The sequence below is a fragment of the Rattus norvegicus genome, chromosome 8 (genome assembly GCF_036323735.1).
Source record: "Rattus norvegicus strain BN/NHsdMcwi chromosome 8, GRCr8, whole genome shotgun sequence".
Classification (NCBI taxonomy): Eukaryota; Metazoa; Chordata; class Mammalia; order Rodentia; family Muridae; genus Rattus; species Rattus norvegicus.
In genome coordinates this window covers 44,916,960-44,943,005 of record NC_086026.1, presented here as the reverse complement: position 1 = coordinate 44,943,005, position 26,046 = coordinate 44,916,960, and the positions used below count along the sequence as shown (strand labels likewise).

General features: G+C 47.0%; 1 protein-coding gene and 1 long non-coding RNA gene across 17 annotated transcripts in view; one reads left to right on the top strand and one right to left on the bottom strand.

The window, feature by feature from the left end:
• Window positions 1–26,046, top strand: part of Pknox2 (PBX/knotted 1 homeobox 2) — a 262,470-nt gene that overhangs the window by 108,928 nt on the left and 127,496 nt on the right. For 2 of the 16 annotated variants that reach the window (XM_039082133.2, XM_063266119.1), the window contains one exon: window positions 10,732–10,924. The exons of 8 other annotated variants lie outside the window; for them this stretch is intronic. The gene's annotated coding sequence lies outside the window, so the exon portion shown is untranslated. Of the gene's footprint in view, window positions 1–10,731; window positions 10,925–21,332; window positions 21,428–25,341; window positions 25,773–26,046 lie in introns of those variants that run through there. 6 more of the 16 variants (XM_039082136.2, XM_039082137.2, XM_063266120.1 and 3 more) reach the window with 4 other exon arrangements.
• Window positions 20,453–25,236, bottom strand: LOC120094114 (uncharacterized). The gene is made up of 3 exons (XR_005488055.2): window positions 25,044–25,236; window positions 24,014–24,214; window positions 20,453–20,787 (listed from the first exon to the last, which is right to left on the bottom strand). It is a non-coding gene; the product is annotated as an uncharacterized LOC120094114 (long non-coding RNA).

Genomic DNA, 26,046 nt, shown 5'->3' with positions numbered 1-26,046 from the left:
TTACCTTGATAGCCCAGTGTACTTCTTGCCACTTGAAGTTCTCCCAAAAGCCCAGGGGAGGAGCTGAAAATATCCCAGGCAATATGAAAATGAATGAGGGCTCAGCAAACAGAGCCCAGCTTCTGAGCAAACATCTGAGAAGACAGGCAGGCAGGCAGGCAAAGCAAGGCGAATGGAGGCTGCTAAAGGAGGACTCTCGACAGAAAGAGTTGAGGGAATGCAAGTCGGGAGACATGACGTGGTTCCCATTGTCCTTTGTCCAAGGTGCCCTTTCCGCCAAGAGGGACACAAAGAAAATATTTCTCAGCCTTGAGCTAGATAGAGAAATGTTGACAGAAAGTGCCTCGTGATTTTTTTTCCGTTTTATTTTACAGATAAGATCATATGTGGCCCAAGTAGTCTAGAATGTTCTCTGAGTTGGAGATGACTTAGAAGGGATCTTCCTAGCCTCTACCTATTAAGAACTAGGATTGCAGATATGTGCCACCATTAGCTGGCTTTTTCTGCCATGTTTCTACAACAGAAAGGAATTTAGAAGCAAGGAAGGCATGAGCCCTACCCCTTCCTATGAGTTGGAAGGCCTGCCTTCCAAACCTATTTGTCACTATATGACTTGGAGTAGGTACATCTCTTAGGGGAGGATGTTCTGTAGGCTTCCAGAGTTGTAGCTACCCAAACCCTAGAAGCCTACTCCATCTGGGTTTACTTCCTTATTAGAACTGAGAATGGAGACTCATTTTGGGGCTGTATGCTTTCAAAATGCTAGTCCCATGCACTGCTCCATGAGGCAGCATTTTATAAAACCACGGCTTTCTGTTTGCCTGGGTTTTTTTTTTCCTGTTGGTCTTTTATTATTATTTATCAAAATAGTAATCATATTGTACAGCATTCACAGCACTGAGAATGTACACAAGGCTTTGCAAGCAAGCCCCACAACATGGGATAGACTGTAGGCTGTAGCAAAGAGGCCTTGAGCCGGATCTGGTCAAAGACCTGGTGGGCAGTGACCCTCCTGGCTGCTCTCTTGACTGTTAGCTTTTTTAATCAAATACCCTATGGCTAGGACAGGCGAATGACAGTTTGTAGGGAATCTTAGGATAAATGGAAGCTCTTGCTTTGTTCTGATTATAGGACAGACCAGTCCTGGAGCTCAGAGACAGGGTTGGCAGCATAGCGAGCTGCATGCTGCCTCATCCAGGCAACAGGTAAAATGTTCAAGGCTTTGTCATAGAGAGACTAAGACTAATGCTGAACAAGACAGAGTTCTTGCTATCAGCTATTTCACAGTCTAACAGTGGAGGAGGAAGGAGAAGAAGCAAGGGAAACAAAGACAGAAATAAGATTCTAGGCTTCAGGGCTGGAGAGATGGCTCAGCGGTTAAGAGCACCCGACTGCTCTTCCAGAGGTCCTGCGTTCAATTCCCAGCAACCACGTGGTGGCTCACAACCATCTGTAAGGAGACCCGATGCCCTCTTCTGGTGTGTCTGAGGACAGCTACAGTGTACTTATATATAATAAATGAATAAAAAAAAAAGATTCTAGGCTTCAGTAAATGTAGCGAAGAAGCTTTGCAGGAGAGTGCCCAGGCTGGAGGTTGGAAAGGCTCTCTGAGAATGAGATGCAGGGACTGAAGGGGATGGATGAGAAGGTGGCAGCCATGTGTGGATAGGAGGGGAGAACATCTCAAGTTGAAGGAAAACCAAGAGCAAATTTTTGGAAATGCATGCCTAGGGAATTAGTGGGCAAGAGAGGGGAAATAGCAATTAGGTCTAGGCAGAAGAGGCCATACAGAGGATTTTAGGGCCCACTCAAAGACCTGAGGATCTTTGACTGATTGAAGCAGAAGCCATTGGAGGAGAAGACTGAGGAGAGCTCCAGGTATAAAAGCACAATTCTGTCTGCTGTGAGTGTGTGGGAACCAGACAGAAGGCCCTGCAGGCTTGGTCTTGGCCGTGGAAGTAAGACAGCATGGCTGTTGAATTCCTTCTTATGGTGGAAGTAGAACTAGATCTCCTAATGAGGAGCATGGGGAATGAGGACAATAGACCAAGACTGACTCCGGGCTTTTATTAACCGGATGGAGAATGTACTTTTTCACTTAGTTCAGGAAGCTTGGTTAGGTGGGTATAGAGGTCTGAGGCAGGGGGGAAGTAAAATAAAAATTAGCTTTGAATATGTCGTGTTTGGGATACTTCTGAGATACCTAGGTTAGGATGCCAAGCAGACAATTGAGTTCTTATATCCAGGACCTGAGTAGAAGAACAGTTGGTGGTCAGTCTGAGAGACGCAAGTGTGTGAGAAGGCATTTAAAACCTGAGTAAGATCACGTGGGGAGACACAATAAAGAGGGGACAGGGTTCAAGTGTTTTTACGAAGTGACAACAGAGGTAACTGAGAAGGAATGCCAACGAACTAGGGGGACAGTAGGTGAGTGGGGTGGCTGAAGCTGGAGGGGGAAGGTTTTCTGACAAATAGCAATTGAGCACCGAAGTCAAATTCTGTTGGAGAATGACGATGAGGACAGAGAGCTGAGCCCTTTCTCAGTCATGGTGAGTTGCTCACCACCTTGATTACTGGTCATCAGTGGAGGGGTAGGGTAATGAAACCTGACTGGAGTGGGTTAGAGAGAGAAAGGACGATGAGAAAGTGGACACAAGAGTATAGATGCTACTTCTGAACAGGCTCGGTGGAAAGAAGATCTTAAACTAGGTCAGAAAGTGGGGAGGGAGTAGAGTTGGGGGGGCACTCATGCATTGGACAATATGGAGACATTGTATGCAGACAGGAGGGAACAGCAACGCAGGAAAAGACAGAAAAGTTGCCCTTGGAAAAAGTCCTTGTTCAAACAGTACATCTATCCCATACTCCCTCCTCAAGGTTTATGGGGGAGAAAGATTGTAAGAGGTTCAAGTCAGGGAGAATCAAAGCAAAACAGTGTCTTCTGGTCATGACAAGACCACTGCATTCACAAATTCATAGCAGCTGTAGATACCTGGGCAAGACATGTACAAGATCAACCCAGTCAACCATCCAATCCAAGCAGTCTAGCTTGGAGTAGAAAGAGATTGATGACTCTCTCTATCCCTAACTGAGGAACCGTGATAGTCTATGGCTTCTGGAGGAGGAGGAGTCAGGTGTGTCTCCTGGTAGGTTGATCTACTAGCCCCATACCCAGTATTATGTGAGCAATACCAACTGGAACCATTTGGGTTATTAAATAAAAATAAAAAGATAAGAAGTTCGAGCAGGGGATTGAGAGGTGAGGATCTGTGAATCTGGAGGGAGCTAGAGCGAAGCCTAGGGGTGAGTATGATCAAAATACATTATATGAAATTCTTCAAGAATTAAAGTAAAAAAAATATTTTTAAAAGAGTCTTCAAGATAGCAAGAAGAATGGGTTGCAAGCCCAGTGAATGTGCTGACATTGTACAGACTCCACTGTGACTGGGGTGTGAGATGGCCAGAGTATTTTGGTTCTGATGTTGATGCAATAAAAGGGTTATTGATGGGAGAATGAAGTAGTTTTCATCTCATAGAAATCCCTTTTTGTCTATGAAATATACTGCAAGGTCATCGACTAGAAATAGAGTTGGGGAGGAGAATGTTAGAGACCTGGGGAGGGAGAAGGAAGTGTGATGGCTTCCCCAGAGACTGGGAAATTGAATTTTCTAGGGAAGTGTAGTAGGCTCCTCTGACAGTGTTGAGTGAGATTTGTGGCCATGGTGGTAGTGACTCTGGTCAGCAAATTTGTGTCATTTTTTTCTCTGGCAGTGTTCGGCTGCTCTGGGCAGGCCCTGAATAAGTGGGTGAGATGCCAGGGCTGAATTCCTGCAGTGGACTACAAGAAGCTCAAATTATTGATAAGGGGGTAGATTCAGTGTTAGATTATGCTGTCTTTGCTACATAAAGAGGTGAGCATGCACAAGGAATGATAGACATGGATAACCAAGGAGTAATTTTTAATAAAGTAAGGTTGCGGACTGCTAGGCTGGACATGTCAGAACAGCAATTCTAATGGAATTGGAAGTGGACTTCCAGAGTGGGTGGCTCAGTGGCCAGCATGAGTCTAAGGAATGGCTATGGGGATGAACCAAATGTTCATTAAAACTAGTGTATCAACAAAATTAGAAGGACAGGATGGGCCATCTTCATGGATTCTGGAGTCTGTGGCAATGACAGCAGGAGTAATTGAGGAGTATTGGGGCTAGTGTAATGGGGCTGACAGAGCCAGCGATCCAGGTGCTAACCTCATGATGAGTGAGGTGCAAATGTGTAAGGGGATGGTTGGATGACCGTATTATATATGTAGGAAGGCTACTCTGAGAGCTGATGATGAACGCTTCAAGTGAGCCTCGAGCTCCAAATAAAGAGTGTAGCAATCAAATGGGACACATACCAAGTTCTCATGTACACAGGTCATGGAAGACAAGATGGCCATCACCAGAAAGGGCTTCTGAAAAAATGCATCCTCCTGCTGAAACTTTCAAAAAAGGAACTCTGAGTGATCTGAGTTTTCCAGAAGTATTGGGGACAGCATGGTATGTGAGGGCAGCATGGACTGTTTTTTATATTGTAGTGCACAGTCTGGGAAGTAGAGTCCTGATAGCAACTCAGGTATGCTAGGCCCATCCCGAAAAGGTACAAAAAATGGCTGACTGAAGACACTGGTTTCTGCTTGTGGAGGATATACCAGCACCTTCAGCTGGCGACCTGGGCAAAGAAGTGACCAACTAGGGTATGTATGATGTGGTGACTAAAGGCCTAGAAGTACGTTAGCTACTGACACAGTGATCCTATCAGGAGAATGGCAAAGAGACCTTCAGGCACCTGCAGTTAATGCTTAGTTTTCAGATAAAGAATATGAGGCCCAAAGAGATCAAATGACTTGTCCAAGGTCATTGGCTACTAAATCTATTCAAAACAGAGGTACATGTAGAGTTTACACATACTGTGTGTCTTTAGGAGGTAGAAGAAACAAGAGAGCCAGAGAAGTCAGGACTGGTCGAGCTAGGAGAACACAACATTGCCCTGCCTGTTTTAGGATCCTGCTTATCATGATGGCCCCCATTAGGGTCCCATTGCAGGGACCACTGGAAACTGTATTTATTTAATTCCTATCACTCCTAGTGACAACTGGATGAAGCTTACTAGCCTTGCTGGCTTCAGGACCTCCATGCCTGCATGGGAAAACACCTGTATAGCAACAAGTAGATGGCCCAGGAAACACAGTGGGTGAGACTACCTGTTAAAACTGGCCTGTTGGCATCTCCTGGACTGGCCTCGTGCTAGTCAAATGGTTGAATCACCGACTGAGTAGCCTCTGCCTGGCAACACTTCCATGAAGCCAAATCCTACTGAAGGACACATTCATTCCCAGGGACTCATGGGTTTAACAACAAAAGAGACCTGAGAGTCTTTGGATTCCATTGCCTCATATCCAGACAGAAGCAACAGCACTTGAGACTCACAGTGCATCATGGGCATGTGCTACCCTTTTAGTCAACTAATAGTACCTCTCCCAAGGGGTTTCCACATCTAAGGGTCTGTGTCACGAACTGATCTACCCACTTCCTCCTGAATACTCCAAGGTGGAGCAGGGAGAACAGCTAGCCCCTATCTAGAGAGCATGGGCAGACCCCCAATAAATCAAGGCAACTGGGGAGCCCTGGGACTCTTTCAGAGATGTGGATGAACTTGGCCCTGATGAGTTACCTCCTGCCTTCCAATCCCTCTCTCCTTCCAGCCTGCGCAAGTGTTAAATACAGCATCAAATTAAGCAAAATTAAATACATTTCCATGCAGTATTTTTCTCTTGACGGAATCAAACAATGCGGTTGCCATAGTAACAGCCTCTTCTGAAAAGGTCACCTGCAAGAAACTGTGTTTTAGGTACAACTCAAGGAGATTATGGGGGATTAACTCATTTTATACATATATATTAAATATATTTTTTCTTTAAAGGGACTGTTATGAAGGAATAATATCCAACAGAGCCGGAAGATACCCACAGAAAAAAATTTAAGTCCCTGATAAAGGGTTCTTTTTCTTCTTTCCTTTTTTTTTTAACCAGCATGCAGTGGGGTGATATCTGAAATGGCGACTTTGTGTTTTTACTTGGCTTTAATTAAACCTCAGTCGGGGCTGAGAAATGTGGTGAAGCGAGATAATTGCACTATTCCCAGTACAGTTTTTAAACTCCAGCTTTGATATGCACCTCATGACAGCCTGAACCTGCCCCCAGACTCCTGAGGCTGCTTGAGGCTCAGCTTCTAACCGCCCCTCTTAACCTGGGACATTAGGGAGCTGTGTACGTGGGGATCTCCAACGGTGGAAGAAGGCTGGGACCGAGGCTCAGGGAGCAGAGGCCACATCTCTTCTGAAAAGTTTAGCTCTATCTTTTGGGAAAGGCCAGCATAAGCCAACATAAGTCCCAGGCAGAGTGGGACAGTTCTTCTGCTTTCCTGAGAGCAGGAGTCCTCAGAATATCTTGAGGCACCCTTGTTAGATCTGAGCTAAAATGAGCTGCCTGGTGCAGAGTTGCCAGTGAGATGTTCAGGCAAGCTGAGGGCAGCATGCATTTCTCTTCAGTGCTCTGTGTAAAGCTCTTAAACAAAACTCCCCCAAAGAAAGAGGCTTAAGGTTTCATACATGGGTCCCCACAGCCCCAGCAGCCAACCCACACTAGCTCCATTGCTACGAGTTCCGTCTGTTCTGGAGTCAGGACACCTAGCTGAGCTGTGCAAGACTTCGCCTGGCCTTTTTCATCCGCCCATTTAGTGCCATTTGTTTTCCAGACACAGAGAGAGCAGGTACCTGTCACAGACCAGGGAACTCAGGCTCTCAAAGCACAGAGGTAAACACAGGACTGTATTGACTTCCAGGGCACTCGCTAGACAACTTCTCCATCATCGGGTTGGTCATATTCCAAAGATAATCCATACCTTGCTGGCCAGGGTTGACAGTCTCAGCCCAGCCCCAGCTCAGGACTACAGTCTATGTGTTCATGTGTGTGTTGGGGGGAGGGAGAGGTGGAGTCATGGCATACATACCTGTGACATATATAGCCATACACACACACACACACACACACACACACACACACACACACACTACACAACATATGACATGCATAAATAGATTGTTGCATAACTCTAGCTATGTGTATTATAGGCTTGTTTTCTACAAATACTCTCAGATAGATGATCTAACAACATATGGAATTCTTCACCCTTTTTGGCCCCAGGTTCCAGTCACTTCCCTTAACGGATCCTTCCGTTAAACAAAGTAAGCTTGCAGAGTGAGTCAAAGATAGGCTGATCTGAGTTTGAATCATGACTGGCTATAAAGCAGCTGAACATTGCTCTTTCCTTCCCTATCCAGCGGGGATAAGAAGGGCTACTGTCTTAAATCACAGGTCCTTATGGGGTTGTTGTGAAGATTAAACGAAAATGACCTGAGGGAAAGGACTGGATAACGTAGGTGCTCACCGGATGTTTGTTGACTATTTGGCGAACATGACTTTTGTACAAAACAAACCGTGTGTTTCTTTCCTGTGAAATCCAGCCTGCCAGCCTGGGGACCGCTGCAGAGATTAAAGAAAGAACAGCAATTTCTATCTCTAATCCTCAGTACAATCATTGGAGGTTTCCTTAAACTCTTTTTTTAAAAAACCAAAACTACAGTTATCCAGGGAAGAATTTTTTTTTTAGTGCAATCCAGCCCCCTCAAGGAAATGCCTCCTTAAAATAAGATCCCCTAGTGTTTGGACCAGACCATAAAGACCTTGGTAAAGACTGTGTTCCCATGTAGAAAAAGCATGGCTTTCCATTAATGAAACATGTCTTTTCTTCATTAGGATAAGATGGCCCTGCCTGGTTCCTTATATCTCCCAGCATCCTTACATCCTTACATCAACACCATCTGCCTCCTTACAGTGGCAGCATCCCCTAAATGGCACCAGACATTGCTAGATACTCACCGTTGTGGACCACTGGCCTCATGTATTTACTGGAAGCCCTGTCTGGTGGATCTGATGGGTATCCCTTTGTATCATCTGACTTACAGTTAACTGGGTGGTTGCTGCCACCATGGCACTGTTGTCTGCCCTGGCTGCTTTGGGGGCTTAGCCATGTTCTGTTTCCTGTCTTGAGTCTTATAGCTGAACTTGTGCACTAAAATATTCTCAGTCCTCTGAAGGACACTTGACAAGGAGTCTGTGTCTACCAGCTTCAATTTAGGAGTCTTAGAACCTGCTAAAATCTTGAAATCTGCCTTTGTTGTGTATGTGTGTCCTTGGGCTAGTTATTTCCTATTCTGAAGCTCGGTTCCTGATCTATAAAATGGGAATCTGTGATGAGTTTCACAGTGCCATGCCAAGATTAAATGAAATAAGATTTATGAAAGGCGTGCCACAATGACTAGAACATAGCTGTCCCAGTGTGAGGTAGGCATCAGAATCACCGGAAGATATTATCCGCACATCGGGAGCCCCTCTTCTGCATTCAGTAGATCTGGCATGGCTCTGAGAATTTGTATTTCAAGTTCCTAGTGTTGTTACTGGTATGGCCACCATACTTTGAAAAGCACTGACCTCTACAATCCAGTGGGAGGTAGATAATGACTCATTTAAATTGGAACCTTGTAGCCATCCAGCTTTGCTTATGAAGGCAACAAAGCAGACTGAATTCAGACTGTGGTAGCCAACAGAACTTTCCACAGTGGTAGGGAATATCCTTGGTCTGTGCTGCCCCATTTGGTAGTTGCTAGCCACATGCCATGACTAAACTTTTAAAACAAGACCAGACAAATATGGAACTGAATTACATTTATATTAATTGAATAGCCCCACATGACTATTACCTAGCATGCAGGATGATCTAGAACAAATTTCCATAAGCACATCCTTGTGAAGATGTGTCTAATGGTCAGGAAGCAGAATGGCTAGGGTCAGGAACAGTTGGAACACAGGAAGCATGGAGTCTATGCATCCAAGCAGAATGGTAATGGACCTTTAGGGACAATTCTCTTCTCGGCAGAGATGTGCTGGGATGGTTCAGGGACAGAATGAGATAACGGCATTCTCTCGTCAGAAGTAGGAAAGGTCTGAAAAGTAGTGCAAGAACAAGATGGTTGGTTAGAAGAAAATTTCATATGACCCTAAGGCTAGGCATCTGGTAAAAATTTGGAAGAGGGGCTGGGAAGATGGTTCAGAAGTGAAGAGCACTGGCTGTTCTTCCAAAGGTCCTGAGTTCAATTCCCAGCAACCACGTGGTAGCTCATAACTATCTATAAGGAGATCTGGTGCCCTCTTCTGGCTTGCAGGCATACATTAAGGCAGAAAAGTGAAAATTATATCTATGTGGCCAGAGAGGTATTCAGCAATTAAACACACTGGCTGCCCTTCCAGAAAACCTAGATTCAATTCCCAGCACCCACAAACATCTGTAACTTCAGTCCCAGGGTATAGACACCCTCTTCTGGCCTCTGCGAGCTCTGCATGCATGCATTGCACAGGCGTGCATACAGGCAAAACACCCATACACACAAATATACATAAATGTTTTAAAAATTAAAAGAAAGTAATGTCTGTGGCTCAGATAAGATGCTTGCCAGCTCATCCCAGTTCTGTGTGCAGCTAAAGGACGCAGTGTTGCTCTCCCAGAGTCACTCTGACAATGTTTACTGGAGAACTTCTCATCTCACTCTATGTCTGCTGCGCTTGAGAAAATCATGTAACACAACGGTGAGCATCTCTGGTCCTGAGAGTCCACAGAGAGGTTACTTGAAGCTATTTGTGCCACTCAGTAGCTATAGGACCATAGGCAAATTAAACATCTCCTTAGCCTTGGTCTTCCCATCTGTAAACAGGAGTGAGCATGGTATGCAAATACAGAGCTGTGTTGCTAAATACTCACAGGAAGAAATGTGGAGGCAAAGTGTGGAGCAGAGACTGAAGGAAAGGCCATCCAGAGCCTGCCCCACCTGGGGATCCAGCCCATATACAGCCACCAAACACAGACAATATTGTGGATGCCAAGAAGTGCATGCTGACAGGAGCTTGATATAGCTGTCTCCTGAGAGGCTGTGCCAGAGCCTGACAAATACAGAGGCAGATGCTTGTAGCCAACCATTGAACTGAGAACGGGGTCCCCAATGGAGGAGTAAGAGAAAGGACTGAAGGAGCTGAGGGCTTTGCAACCCCAAAGGAAGAACAACAGTATTAACCAACCAGACCCCCCAGAGCTCCCAGGGTCTAAACCACCATCCATAGAGTACACATGGACAGACCCATAGCCCCAGCCTAATATGTAGCATATGGGCATCAGTGGGAGGAGAGACCCTTGGTCTCATCAAGGCTCAATGCCCCAATGTAGGGGAATGTCAGTGCATGGATGTGGGAGGGAGTGGGGAGGTGGGTGAGGGAGCACCCTCATAGAAGCAGGCGGAGACAGCAAGTTTCTGGAGGGGAAACTGGGAAAGGGGATAGCATTTGAAATGTAAATAAAAAATATCCAATAAAAGGAAAAATGCAAGAGAGAGAGAGAGAGAGAGAGAGAAAGAGAGAGTGAGAGAGAGCGAGCTTTTTAGATGGCAGGGGTTATTACGTACCTCTACCACTGACCTCCCTCCTTGTCTCACATGGGCACTACAAGAGCACTTCTGGGAACCTTCCCTAGAGTGGGTCTTATTCTGGGCCCTTTGACTGAGTAGAGGTGACCTCTCTGCCCACAGGCCCTCAGGGGTGTGCTTTTGCTCCACAACAACAACCATGATGAATTGTGGTGCCTGATACAGCCAAGACACAAGAAATAACATCACCAGAAAAACCAACGTAAGCCTGGTCTGATTTAGTGCAGAGAAAATGACAGCTGCTGTGCTCGGCTGGCTTCCACCCAGCAGAAGGCTATTTTTTGCAAATAAAATGGTAAGTTGCTAATCAGAAAGATAAATTAAGAAGCATTAAGATAATGATGGTCTAATCACTGTCCACACAGAGAATTGCTAGAGTGAATATCCAGGCTACCAAGTGCTTGAGCACATTTGGTGATTATTTGTATTACGAAGGGAATGATGGATTCCAGGCCTGGAATCCATCTAGCTCAGGAAATACACAAATCCAACCTCCACCGGGGACTTCTGGAGGTCAACTGTTCCCCTGCTGGCCTCCATCCCCAGCTCTGAACAACCTCTCCCAAACCATTCTTCATCTCTGTCTGTCTTATCACTGAGTGTCTCCAGCTTCTATGAAGGCGTCTCTTGGTCCAGCTGTTCGGCCACTTCTTGGGGACTGGCTGGGCTCAGGGGGGAGTGTAACAGAGATGGTACAGAGGACAGGAGCTAGGGTCTTCCTTGTCCATGAGACCTGCTGGGCAGAAGTGCTGTCCCATCATGCCATAGAGTCTGGAGCCATCAGGACTGCACAGTCTCTTGATCCTTAGCTGAAGACCCAAGGTGTGTGGAGTACGGCTCGTCTGCTGGCTCAGAGCCTGACACGGGGACTTGACCAGGACTCCCACTGACTACTATGGACTGTCATGTTAAAGTGAGAAGGAACACTGAGAAACTCCACCCCAGGGCGCCAGCACAGGAGCACAAAGGGTGACACATTCAGCATAGACTAAGCAGGAAACTTTCCACTCAGAGAACAAGTTTAGACGATCCAATATTGACTAAAGCGATGTCTTTTAAGCGCTCATGTAACTTCATCTAAATCTCCACTGTGAGATGGGATAAATGGCCCAACCTATGGCCTGCTGCACCTCATTGGCCGAGCTGGTGTCATCCCTGCCGCTGTGAGGCATGAGCACCAGCATTAAATCAGGGAGCCGTAGTTGGGTTCTAGGCAGTGAGGTGCTGTGGTCAGCTAACAACAACTGACTCGTGAATTGTGAGAAATTTCACAGGCCGGTGGCTATACACAGCCGCTGTTAAAAATTCAATCCTATGCATTTAGTGCCAAATATATTAAATATATTAAGCAGGGCATAGTGGTGCACACCTTTCATTCCAGCACTCAGGAGGCAGACACAGGGAGTTCAAGGCCAGCCTGATCTACATAGGGAGTTTCAGGACGACCAGAGCCACTTGAAAAAAACAAACAAACAAACAAACAAACAAAAAAAACAAAATAAATTATATTAAAAACAAAGGTGATAAATACTCAAAATTCTTGCCTTTGTAAGCATTCTATCCTCATGCCTGCCCTTAAGGTTATATTCATCTGCCAGATCTTTCAGGGAAGTGCTGTATGATATGTGCTACTCTGAGTCCCTTTCCAACTGCCTGTTTGGTAACTTTACGTTAGTAGCTTAAAACTAACCATAGTGAAAATATCCTTCTAGAGAGTTAGTTATGTCAGCACACTGCTGGTCTTAGGCTGTCGAAAGTGAGGGCTGTGGCATGGTGAGGGCTCTGAATGCATCATTGCAAAAGCCCCAACGCAGGGCCAGACACACAGTGCATGCTCAGTTCGAGGTAGGGGTGATTGGGCAGCGTGGATGCTGAAACCAATGCTGGGCTACAGCACTGACCCCCGAAGACGGGTTAAAAACTGCAGTGGGCAGGCAGTGAAAATCTGAGAACCTCATCTATTTGGATTTCCGAATACTTGCGTCTTCAAAATTCAGATCCTAAAAAGCCGAGTCAGACCTTGAAAGTATTAGGACCGTGCCATTAGAAAGTAAAGAATTCAGGCCAGAGAGATGGCTCAGAGGTAAAGAGTACTGGCTGCTCTTCCAGAGGACCTGGGTCCAATTCTCAGCATCCACGTGGTGTGGCGGTTCACCACCTTTTGTAACTTCAGCACCATGGGATCTGACACTGCATACAGGTGGTACACAGATAGATATGTAAACAAAACACCCATACACATAAAGCTTAAAAGAAAGGGGGGCCGGGTAGAGTGAAGTCAAGAATTCTTTTGGGACATAAAATGTTTACCATGGCTGGAGAGAACACTGTTATTACAGAGGAACTGAGTTCAAATCCCAGTACCTATGTTGGGTGGCCCACAACTCCCTCTAACTCTAGTTGCAGGAGTATCCAGTACCTGTGTAAGTACACACACACACACACACACACACACACACACACACACACACACACACACACATACAGAGACAGTGCAGGGAAAAGAGTTGCAATTGTTTTGTTTTGTTTTGTTCCTTTTCACCATATGGGTCTCAAGTACTGAACCCTGGCTGTCAGATTTGGCAGCAAGACCCACTGAACCATCTTGCTGGCCCAGAAGTGGATTTTTTTTTGGCTCACTGTTTTTAAGTGAGTTTCAGCATCTAACCTACAGGCACTAACTAGTGGGCACCATGCTACCTCTGTACATTTCCTGAGCTTATACAGGGCCACTCCTTGCTGCCCACTGAGGCTATAAAGAAAAAGTATACTGAGCACTTGTCCTTCCTTTCAGCTTTTATTTCTTGCCTGGACTTGGTCCTCCCAGGACTGTGACCAGGGCTGTGCTCTGAATTGGCACCTTCTCCCTCTTCCACAAAGTTTCTTGAGCATCCAGCCTTGGGTTCTGACATTAGGGACATCTGTAGCTCTGGGAACATCCTAATGTTCTTAGGGCTGCTGTTGCCATTTGACCAGAGCCTCCCGGAGATGCCTTGATCAGAGCATTTGCGGACAGCACATACTGTGTGCACACAGAGCACAGGACGAGTTCTTCTTGTCCCTTCCCAAGAGGGAGGACACCACTGCTTTCATCCTGGAACACAAGCTGTGTGGACTCTGGAGCAAACACTTCTGAGTTTCCTGCTGACTGGGAGCTTGCCAGTTCAGGAGAGGAGGTTCTCCTGGCTGCGGCTTTTTCTGTCTCTTCTCTCTCTCTCTCTCTCTCTCTCTCTCTCTCTCTCTCTCTCTCTCTCTCTCTCTCTCTCTCTCTCTGTGTGTGTGTGTGTGTGTGTGTGTGTGTGTGTGTGTGTGTATGTCTCTCTCTGTCAGGACACGGCAATAATTTTATGAGGTACACATTTTATTACTCCCATTTTATAGATGGGAGCACAAAGGTTCATTAGTTTAGTCAAAGTCACATGGCTTAGCGCGTGAGGACACTGACACTCAGCTGGCTCTGGAGCCCAGACCCAACCACAGTATCATGCTTTCTTTTCAGAGCAGATTGTGCATGAAGGGAAGCTAGCACGGCGTTGGAACGGGCACGGTCAAGGCAGTGTCCATGCAAGATACCTACCTATGCTCCCTCAACTCCACAAACCGGACCTGGCAACCTTGAGTTGCCTGCCAGTGGGGCAGCTCACACCAATTAGCTGCATAAAGCTGCTGGTGGCTCCTGCCCTGGGGAAGGGCACACTTTGCAGTCAAAGGCTCTAGGGTCCTTGTGGAAACAGTCTGAGTCCTCGGCCCCATGTCTCTGGGAAGACCGGGTTTCCAGGACCTGACCCTTCTCCCATGGCCTGCCTTCTTGGGTCAGCCAGTGGCTCCTTCCAGCCCTACCCCTCCAGCCCCCCAAGCCTGGATATCTCCAGGCCGACCTTGGACACCATGTGGCTTTTGGCTAATTCCTGGCTGAGTAGGTGGGGGAGGAAAGGAATTGGAAATTCCTGAAGACTCAGTCTTCTGGGGGAGCAAATGAATCTTCTTCCTCCCGGGTCTCCTCGGCAGCTGCTGAGCTGCAGAATTTATCGGAGTCCTTCACGCTCTGTGACAGACTGCTAATGAAAGGGAGGCCAGGCTTCTGTGCCTGCCTCCTTTGGTTTCTTATTTGTTAGGGGATTTTTATCCCCAAGAGAAGACAGGATGGTGACTGGAAACCAGGAGGGCCTCGCAGAGCCCTGTAGCTTGTCAGCAGGGCTTGGCTTGAAAGGGCCCGGCTGAGGGCCACCCAGGGGGCTGTTCCCAGCTCCAAGTACCTGCCTGGGATGTGAAACATGCCTTGAGATTAATGGGAACCAGATGGGCAGGGAGGCCCCCTCCACCTGGCCTCCTCTACAGCACTGCTCAGACTTCTGGCACAGGAGAGAAGCCTTTCTTAGGGCTTCTCTGATCTTGGGTTTTGCTCCAGGCCACATGGCCGGGAACAGAAGCCAGAACTCTTGGCCCTCGCTGTCTGTATGGAAAGATGAGGAAGTTAAGCGGACCTTGGAGGTCTGTTGTCTAGGAGGACGGTTCTGGGCCCAGGCTACATATGAGCTTTCTGAAGCTACCGAGGCCTGAGCCCTACCCAGAATAAAAAACCCTTGGGAAGAAGGCCAGGCGCTTGTTATTTTAAAAGTTTCCCAGATGTTTTCATGTGCTGCCCAGGTTGAGAATCACTGGACTCCTTGTAAACACTTCTGGATTGAGGAAGTGACTACTCCAAGGTCACGCGGTCAGGGCTGGAGACTGTCTCTTGCTTTCAGCCTCGAGTCTGCTCCTCTGCGCTGCACTGACCCTCTCTTAGTGTCAGCCTCACAAAATGCCCCTGAAAAGACTCCGCGGCCTTTTTTTTTTTTTTTTTTAATGCTCCGCATCTCGTTTCTTGACGCTTTATGTCCGCAGCTCTCTCCACGCACACACCACCTCCAGGTAGGTGTTGTCTCCCCGCTCTGGCTCCTCTGAGTTCTCAGGATGGGGCCCCACTATTGAAAGTGTGGTCTGAGGACCCATGACGTCAGCGTGGACTAGGAGATTGTAAGAAATGCCTCAGCATGCCCCGACTCAGTCCAGACCCCAGCGTCTCAGTCTACATCTTAGCCAGATCCCCAGGAGGTTCGTAAGCTTCACTGCCTGCTGTTTAGAGTACACCATCCATTACATTCTACCCAGCAGGCTTCATCTCACTGACAAAACTGCTCTCTCCCAGAGAGCAGATGATGTCTTGCACACAACTTGGGGCAACACAGCACAACTCTAGGCACACAGTGCCTAGGATTTTTATGCTGATTTGCACCCATCTCTCGGTTATCTCAGGCACAGAGGTCCTATGACAGTGGAGAGCTCCACTGGCTGAGCCCCCAGCTCTCCTGGACCCTGCAGAGCAGGTGAACTCTCTCCATTGTCCGATAGGAGATTCCCAGGGGAGTGGCCCTGAGGAAAGAAGGAGAGAGCATCCTTCATAGATGCTGTGCATGGGGATGGTGTCCCTGTCACCCAGGAGGATGATGCAGTGTTTGCCATCTGAGCCCTGTTCTCCCACACGGGGATGGTAGTGTCTATCTCTTTCACATTCAGTAAGTGATTCTTAATGAGAATCAAGCTAGACCACAGAAGCGAAAGCACATTGATACTTCAGAGGTCAAATTATTTTCTTTTTTCCTATTTTTTTTGGGATGAACTACATTGTCAGCTTTGAACTCTCAAGTTCTGGGTCAGAGTTGAACAGTAACAGGGGTCCCCGGTGTCGTGACTGGGGTCCCTGGGGAAGAAGGGTGTGTTCCCAAAAGAACAAGTACCTGCCATTCAGGGCCAGTGTAAGACTGAGTTTAGCCAGATCCAAGGGGAAGAGGAATAGAGGTGGGTCAGAAGCTGAGAGCCTTAAATCACCCTCCTAAAACAATTCCTGCTCGCCACTTGCGTGTCACCCCGTGCTCATTAAATGTGTAAGCACCTTCACCAGAGGCCTCTGCCTTCTGAATGCTTTATCCTTTGCCCAATAACCATTAATCAGCCAGCAGCAGTGCAAGTCTTGTGAGGGCTGGGTCTTGCCTGGCAACCACAATCTGCTCCTTATTTCATCTAAAAAAAATAATAATAATAAAGTGGATAGGATGTTGTGTTTCTCTCCCCATCTCCAGCATGAAAGCGTGTAGGATCAGAGTGCTCTCCCAACCCCACCCCCACCCCTTGATGAAAAATTAACCAGCTGTGCAGAGCGAATGAATTCCTAAAGGAGAACAGGTCTCTGATGTGAGCTGGGCTGGGTTCTGGGAGCTCCAAAAATCCTCCTGATTGTTAATTCTCTCACCCCTAAATCCTCCTTGCAGCCACCGACAGGTGTGTTGTACAGCATGTTAATTGGCCACTCCTTTCGCAACCAGCTGTGCCCAGCAACTGGTGGAGCCGAGAAGCCCTACTTGGTCTTTTGATGTGATGCAAGTCCCTGCGTGCTCCTGGGGCAGCAGGGTCATTTGGGGTGTACTTGGTGTTTACGTCTATCTATATCTACTTACTGGTGGACATACATGGAGAACAGAACCTGAGAACAGACCCTGGATCTTATTGGCATCTGACCCCAGCACCTGACAGACACTGACACACAGGAGTGATTGTACTGAATGAATGAATGGATGAATGAATGAGGGCTTGGCTATAGGCCAAGCCTATGTACCAGACACATTTCAGTCCATGGGACCCCATTCATACGTGCACCCATTCATTCAATAGACATTCATTAAGCAACGTGGTTCATTCATTCTTTATTCTCATTCATCTATTCATTCAATGTACGGGCCTTGTTCTAGGGCTAGGGATGCAGAGATAAGATGTTCATTCTCTTCTCTCATTATGTTGATAATGTGGTAGGAAAAATAGGTCAGTAACCTGGAAACAATGAGTGGGCGATACCAGCCTCCAGAATGAATCTGGGAAGCACTGTGGGAGCCAGAGGTGGCCACCCGACTCCACCAAAGACAAATACAGAGAGGTGACACCTGAGAGTAGGTAGGAGTTAACTACAAGGAGTCTTCACAGGGGAAGGTGTGCCTGGCAGAGGGCTCTAGGCATGTGGAATAAGGCCCTAATACCTGGTGATAGTAGAGGTCAGAAGCAGAGGTCAGAACCCTACCCATTTCTTGAGTTGTGGGATTGCCAATCCCTGCTCTGGCAGGATAGATACACAACAGGTCAAGAGACTTAGATCAGGCGCCACCCATCAGAAGTAGAGAGGACCTTAAGACTAGCTATCTCCTGAACACATTGGGAAGCAACTTGGAGAGGCAGGGGATTATTTCTCCAGAGGGTCCTTGGTGCTCCTTGTACCCATCCCAGGGCAGGCTAATACTCTGTATGGCCTCTTAAAAGCACTGCGTGAGGCACTCTGCCTATTAGCAGAGACTGAACCATTCTCATAAATCCTAGGCTAGCCACTACCAGACACAGTGGATCCTCCTAAAAGTGAACAGAGAATTACCATCTGAGCCAACCATTTCTCTCCTAGATGTAAACCCCAAAGACTAAAAAGAAACAAACATGTATTTGTATGCCCTGATTTATGGCTGTATTTTCATATTGATTGATCAAATCTAAAAATAACTAACTGTCCATCCTCTGTTGGATGTCCACAACCACCCAATGGAATATTATTCTGCCACAAAAAAGGAATGGTACTCTGGCACATGCTACAACACAATGAACCTTAGAAACGTTATATTAAAAAAAACACACACACATGCACATGACACACATGCTTTTAAAAGTGGTTAAAATGAATTTGTTTTATGTATATGTTTCCACGATTTTTTTTTTGGTCTCATTTGTTTGTTTTGAGACAGAGTTTCTCTGTGTAGAGGTAGTTATCCCAAGAACTGACTCTGAAGACCCGTCTGGCCTTGAACTCAGAGATCTGCCTACCTCTGCCTCCCAAGTGCTGGGATTAAAGGCAGGCATGGCCCCCAATCTTGCCCAGCAAGCCTATAGAAGCTGGCGTTCCCGGGAGGTCTCCCATCCAAGCACTAACCAGGCCTCACACTGCTTAGTTTCTGAGATCAGACATATCCAGGATGGTATGGCCATACTGTTAGCACAAATTTTAAAACCCTCCACTGGCTTTTACAAGAGACCCAGCAGTCGATATTTTACTGCTGTCTCCTCTCAGGCCCGCATACCCAGAAGGCCTTGCTCCCTCCAGGACTCCTCCAGGCATTGGGTTCTGCCTGGCTGGTGTGTTCCGTTGTTTTTATTTCCTGCATCTGCTACTACCAGAATCTATTATTGCTCTCTGGGGCTCATGCCCCTGACAGCCATTATTTGTACATGTAAATCAGAGAGCCAGGGACAAAGCCCTAATGACAGGCTCTTTGGAGGTAGCAGGGACTGCAGGGAAAAATGAGCCAGCCCCCCACGGGACCCCTTCCTTGAGTGCAGTCTTGAGAAGCTGGGCTGGTGAGGGTGCTGACTCCATGTCTAGGTTAACAGACTTCTTTGTGGAAGCGACGTGGCTTCTGGATTCTGGATGCTCTTGGGATGTCTGCCCCACTAGTGGAACTCAATTCTTGGCTCCCCGTTCAAGGCTGTCCCATAGCAGGCCAAGTTAGGACTGGTGGTATTAGCAGGCCTAGGAAGACAGCTTTCTCTCAGCTTCTCTTTGCTGTTAGAAGCAGGCAACTGTTTCTCTTCGCAGTCCACAGTGCCTTTTGCCTGAGAAGGGATTCCCCAGAAAGACAGGAAATGCATCTGTTCAACAGTGGTGGGGACACTGGGCTAGGGGAGGGCTCAAAGGCAGAGTTGCTTTTGCTTACACAAAGTCCTGGGCTCTGTTACTAGCACTCCCCACAAGACTGTGACATTTATCAACCCCTGGGGAATACTGGAAAGGTGGGGGTCCAGGGTAAACCTGAACCCATAAAGAATAGTATGGATATCATTTGGTTTTTTTGTTGTTTGATTGAGTTTTGGGTTTGGGGAGAGATGGGGTGGATATGTGAATCCACTTAGTGGGCCATCTAAACCTGTTAGCAGCTGGTGGCACAGGACACAGTAAGTCTCAGGGTTCGCCAGTGTTTATGTTAGAAACACAACTGTGGAATTGAAAGGGTGGCTTGGCTGGCAAAGTGCCTGCCTTTTCACCCACAGAACCCACAACAAAAAGCTGAACATGGTCACTGCCTGGCTCTAGGGAGCCAGAGATATGCAGATTCCTGGGGCTCTGGTGAGTAAAACCAGGCTAATTAAAAACCCTGTCCAAAGGCTGGGGGGGAAAGGTAGCTGGTGCTTGAGGACCAGTACCCAGGTACCTATACAGCACACACACACACTCACACACACACATGCTCACACACACACACACACACACATATACTCACACACACACATGCTCACACACACATGCTCACACACACACACACTCACTCATACACACACATGCTCACACACACACTCATACACACATGCTCACACACACACATGCCCTCACTCATACACACACATGCTCACACACACACTCATACACATGCTCACACACACTCATACACACACATGCTCACACACATGCTCACACATACACACTCACAGGCTCACACACATATGCTCACACACACACAACACTCACACACGCTCATACAAACAAGCAAATCCCCACATTTGTATATGCATGCAATATCTTTGGGAGGCAGACACAAATTATAACAGTGATTGCCTCTGGGGATGAAATGGAAGGACAGAGGACTCAGAGCCAGAAGCAGGAGAAATATACTAATAGTTCAGATACATACATTTGCATACATATTTTTCCATATGTAATATATATACAAATAATTCTCTACTGCTTAAGTTTTCTACCATATGCTTTTCATCGGCTACTCAATAAATAACCTTTACTTTATTTTTCTGTTAGTGTGTCACAAGTGGGCAGCCGAGTAGCATTTGGCTGCTCTATTCTTCCCTCTGGTTTCTCTTGGTGTTTCTCCGGAGTTTGGAGTAGAGAGGGGCTCTTCTGTCTCCAGTGTGCTCAGCCAAATGTTGGGCTTCCTGAGTTTCTTTCTATCTAGTTGTTTTCCTGGACAGGAGCCTAGGTCTTGTGTCTTCGTTCTCTCTCCCTCTGGGTTTCGTGTTGTTACTGTTCAAAATGCTCCACCAAGCATCCCTGTTTGTCTTTTGTAAATCTTGTCTTTGTAAACTCTAGGAAAATCATCATCGTTGTAAGATTATGTGTGAAGCATTCTTTTCCTTCTCTCCCTTTCTTCCCTACCCTCCCTTTCCTCCTTTTACTCCTCTCCCCTCTGTGGGTGGCTACCTCTCCCATCTCCCTTTTATTTCTAACATGAATGTCTTCAAGATGGCTAAGGATATATTACCTTGACTCTTGTTTCCCCCACCATTGATTAAAGGAGGTTTTTTTTTTTTTTTAAAAAAAAAGGAATGTTCCAGAACATTCTGAGCAGTGGAAAACTGCATTCGAGGAAGGAAGCTGCCCCCCTTAGCTGGGCTCTGTAGTTCAGCGCCACTAATGCTATAATAATATTTTTCTTACATCACAAAGCTCCCTGTCCTCCCTATCCCATTTAATCTGTAATTTCAGACAAGGATTTCCATGCTAACTAGAGGAAACACATAAAACACAAATACAAATGATTCCCATTAAGTTGTTTTGAATATTCCTGGTGAGGAACTAGTTGTTACCAGATTTTCATCGCCCTGAGTACTTATGGACTGTCTCCTTCCAGTCCATCCGTCCATCAGTCAACCTCGAGTCCTAAGGCACAAGAACAGAGGCTTCTATTCTCATGGAGCCAACAGTTCACCAGCGCAAGACTAAAAGGTAGGTAGGTAGCTGTAGGTGGCTACCTCGAACATGGACTAGAAGAAGCCACTGCTGAATGGAGATGCTGGGGGAAGTAGGACTATGTGGAAGACCTAGGGCCTGGGTCATGAAGGCTGTGGGGATGAGGGGTCTGGTATAGTGGGGCCATACCAAGAAAAGATATTGGGGTTGAAGACCACGACCCAGCTCTTGTCAGTGGAAAGATAATGTAAATGCTGTGGATACAATTGTAGAAGGGACTGCCCAGCAGTCCTGCAACTTGTTGGATGTCATTTTAATCAAGAAGTCTGTCTCTTCCAGACTGTCTACTCTGTCCAAAGTGCATAGTTCTAGGTCTGCCTTGCAAGGCTGTCATGGGGATTACATGAGAAAAGACTGACACATCTAGCTATATCCAGGAACCACTGGCTCCCCACTCATTAATCTTGTGTAGAAAGTTGGGGTCTTCTAAGAGTGAGGAGTGAGACAGGATTACAGGGAAAAAGAAAGGTCTAGCTGAGTTCTGCTTCGCTAGGAGTGAGGACCCACTCTTCAGTTTTTGAGCAGAGAGTGAAATAGTGTATTCAGATCAATCAGGAAGATTGACAAGATAGCAAAGCAAGATATTTACTCATGAGCTCTAAATTGCATGCTGCAGATAACTCTAGGACTTAGAGCCAGTGTTGAGACAATCATGATGGAAAGAATATGTTGGCTTGGGAGGGAAGTCCTTGGGAGAGTTTGCCCTGAAGACTCAGGTGTGAGAGTCAAGTATTCATAAGGATCAGAATGTGCATTAGAGTAGTTGAAAGTGTTGAGTATGTGCATGTGTATACATGTGTTTATGTGTACCACATGCAGAGGTGTACCTGTGTGCACACATGTGTATATGTGTACCACATGCAGAGGTGTACCTGTGTGCACACATGTGCATGTGTATGCCATATACAAGGTGTATTTTGTGCATATATGTGTACCATATTCAGGTGTACCTTTGTGCATGCATGTGTACAAGTGTACCACATGCCAAGGTGTACCTGTGTGCACACATGTGCATGTGTGTACCCCATGCGAGGGTGTACTTTGCGCACATATGTGTACTACATGCAGAGGTGGACCTGTGTACACACATGTTTGTATGTGTCTGCTTGTATACATCTCTCATGAAAAAAGAGTAGTGAGGACTCATGCGTGTCCTTTAGTAGTTTAAGGACGACAGGACATGGTGCGCTGGAGGACACAGTGGGAAAGAAGGCTTGGGTGCAAGGAAGCTTAGAGGGGGAATCACGTGGAAGAAGGAAGAAGGCAGATCCTAGAATTAGCGGTGACAATGAGCTATAGGAGCATGAAGTATGAGACAAAGTCATGTCACTGAATTTTTCAAGAAGGTGACCTTCAAAGAGCTGTCTGAGCCTGAGTCGCCATGAATTGCCCCTTCCTGAAGGTTGACCTAGCCCCTTCTTTGTCTTTTGTTCAACGCTCAACATTGAACTCAGAGACTCCTCACGAATGCTGGGCACGTGCCCAGATGCTGCCACACCCCAGGCCAGCCCCCTCTTGTCTGCCGTTTGGGTTCTGCCGGGTTATTCCCTCGTAGATGGTTGTTCTATACACTTCCCTCATTATATGTGCGGCTCTCCCTGTCTGATATGTTTAAAGGCTCTCTGAGAATGTTCTTTTGTTCTCTCCACCCCCATAGCAGGCAGCACATGGAAGGCAGCGTTCACCATTCACTAAAGGGCAAATCAAGACTGCCAGTCACTCAGGCCTGAGAAGGGACTGGGGTTACAGTCAGAGGTACAACACATCCACTGGGATTATCCCAACTACTTCTCCCCCTCCCCGCCCCATCTCCAACCAGGCCTTCCGAAAGCTTATCAGACATGACACACCCCCACTCTCCTGTTCCCCTGATAACCCAAGGTCCTGCTGTCCCCTGCCTGGATTACAGTAGCCTCCCAACCTCTCACCCCACTTTTTCCATTCTTTTCTGTCTCTGCTACACCCAGCTGCCAGAATCTCCATTTAAATGACAGTCAGGCAGGTCAGATCACTCTGCTGCTAAAAAGCCCTCAAGAGGATTTCCTGCAGAGTAAACATTCAAAGCCTCCCCCACAGCTCACAGGCCCTTAGATGATCCAGATCCTGTCTGGTCCACAGCCTCTTCTCTGCTCCAAGCCGCACAGCCTCCATGCTGTGCTCCCACTCCCCTAACCCCACATCACCCTGGCCTAAGACACACTTCCTCTGGGGACACACATAGGTCTCTTGAGTCTCTGTTCAAATGTCATTTAACCAAGCAGCTTCCATGACTGCATTTAGAGAGAGGTGTGTTCCCTCCCCCACTCTTAGCACTGTAACCTGCCTTTGTGACTCCTCTCCAAATCTGCCTCTGCATTTGCTTGTTTATGACCTGCCTCCCCAGTTTGAAGTCTGTCTGGTGAAGTCAGGGATTTCCCTTAATTGGCTGCTTTAAACTTGGGTGCCTAGAACAGTGCCTGGCAATTAGTAAGTGATTAATAAGCCCGAGGTACATGAAAGAGAAAGGAAATCGACATGGGTGTTTATTACGTGCTAAGTAGTGCCCTAAGCACGTCCACTCACATTGTTGCCCTTCTCAGCAATCCTGGAGCACAGTTGTCCACTAGTGTCCGTGGGGGATGAGTCCCAGGACTTCCCTCAGGTACCAAAGTCAACAGATGCTCACGCCTCTTAAGGGGCGTGAAAAATGTGTCAGCGTTTGCGTGTATAAACTACACGCATCCTCCAGTGTATCTTAAATCATCTCCAGTTTCCTTACCAACCCTAAAACGGTATAAATGCTCTGTAAGTAGTTATTCGAGGAACTGTTTAGAGACTAAGGCCAAGGAAAAGTGTGTGTGTGCGTCTCTGTGTGTCTGTGTGTCTGTGTGTGTGTGTTCAGTGCAGATACAAACTAACATTAGCTCTGTCCACCTGGTACATACAGGTCAGCCACAATTACTAGTTCAATCTATCAATAACTGAATCTGGGAATACAAATCAGTGAAGTACCACGCTGACTGTACTGTGCTTCCTATTGTGTAGATGGGGGAAAAGACAAAGAGAGCTGTAGGTCAGTCTTCACTGAAACAGAGTTTAGAATGGAGGCGGACAGCAGGAAGTGAGCAAATTGTTTGACTCCACTTTGAGCTCACTCATTCAGTGGTGGACTATTAAGCTCCTGGTATTTCCTACCCTCTGCTAGTTTCTGGAGAGAACAAGTGTTCATCCCCATCCAGTGGTGGCAGCAGCCAGTTAGGTAAGAATTTAAAGCCAAGTGAGGGACACTGTAACAGGGGTAGGAGGTGTCAGTCAGTCCCAAAAAGGGTCTACGGACATAGTCAAAGGTGGAGTACTTGTCTACCATTCCCAGGGCCCCAAGTCCCACTACCAGCACTGCTCTGGAGCCGAGTCTGAGAAGGCTTCTTGGACAGAAGGTGACTCTGAGGTAAATCTTTAGGAACTAACACTGTATATTAAGAACCAAGTTTTTCCTGCCGGATAAAGACTTGAGCCTGGCATATGGGACCCTTCCAACCTTGGCAGCCTCATTCAGTGCTGTTCTTCATCAAGTCAAACTCACTATTTCCTGCTGTGTGGTGCCATCTTTTACCTTTATAAAATCCTTTCTCCTCTGTCTAGAACGCTCTCCTCTTACCCAACTCCATTTTTATCTATTGAGGCTCAGCTCATTTTCTTCATCTGGGTGAACCCTGTTCCTGTCCTTGAACCCCATGTTACCCTCTGTATAGGCCTGCTCACTGTCACCTTCCGTAACTCCCAACACATAGTAACCCCTCCAAAGACCAACAGCCTTAATCACCTTAGTTCTTAGGGCTGGTATGTGCCATCATAGGACTGATGGTATGTGACATCACAGGACTGCCTGATTGTGACATAGAAGGACCCGTCACATAGATATGAGAGACGTGATTGTTGGATAGAACTGTGCTAGAGAAGAGAAGGCTTTGGAAGCTTCAGGAGACCCAGGTGTAATGAAGGCCCTTGAGGTGAGTCTAAAAGGCTAGACTGAGTGGTTACTGGGTACCCCTCTGAGGGTAGCGCTCAGGAAACAGATGGAGGAGCACCTTGGTGCTGGAAAGACGGGCAGATACAGATGCTGAACCACAGACATCCGGAGAAGCAAGCAAGCATCCCGCTGAGAGATCTTGTCTCCCGGGCTGGAAGCTGCATGTGTACCTCAGGAGCGGCGTATTTGGCCATGGGACTGAGGGTGTGGGAGAGCTGCCCAACCTGCACACCTGGGTCAGCTCAGCCTTCTGTCCAGGAATTCACCGAGTAGGAGTTTCAAGCTAAGACAGAGCTGAGCTCCGCTGCAAAGGTAGAGGGACTGACTTGACTCTGGGCTTGGTTAAAGTACCATTGTTTCTTCCCCAGTACCCTCAGCTCCTGCAAGGCGGGAGCCTGGGTCCCGGATCCTGCGTTCTGAGCAGTGGGAAGTACAGCATGCATGACCTATCCAGTGAATAATTAGAACGAACGAGTGATGCTGGATGAATACCCGAGAGCCGAGATTTATTATGAGAGTGGATGCATTTGCCCAAATGACTGAATAGAAGCTGAGCTTCAGGGCCGTTAGCAGTCCTATGTTTGGT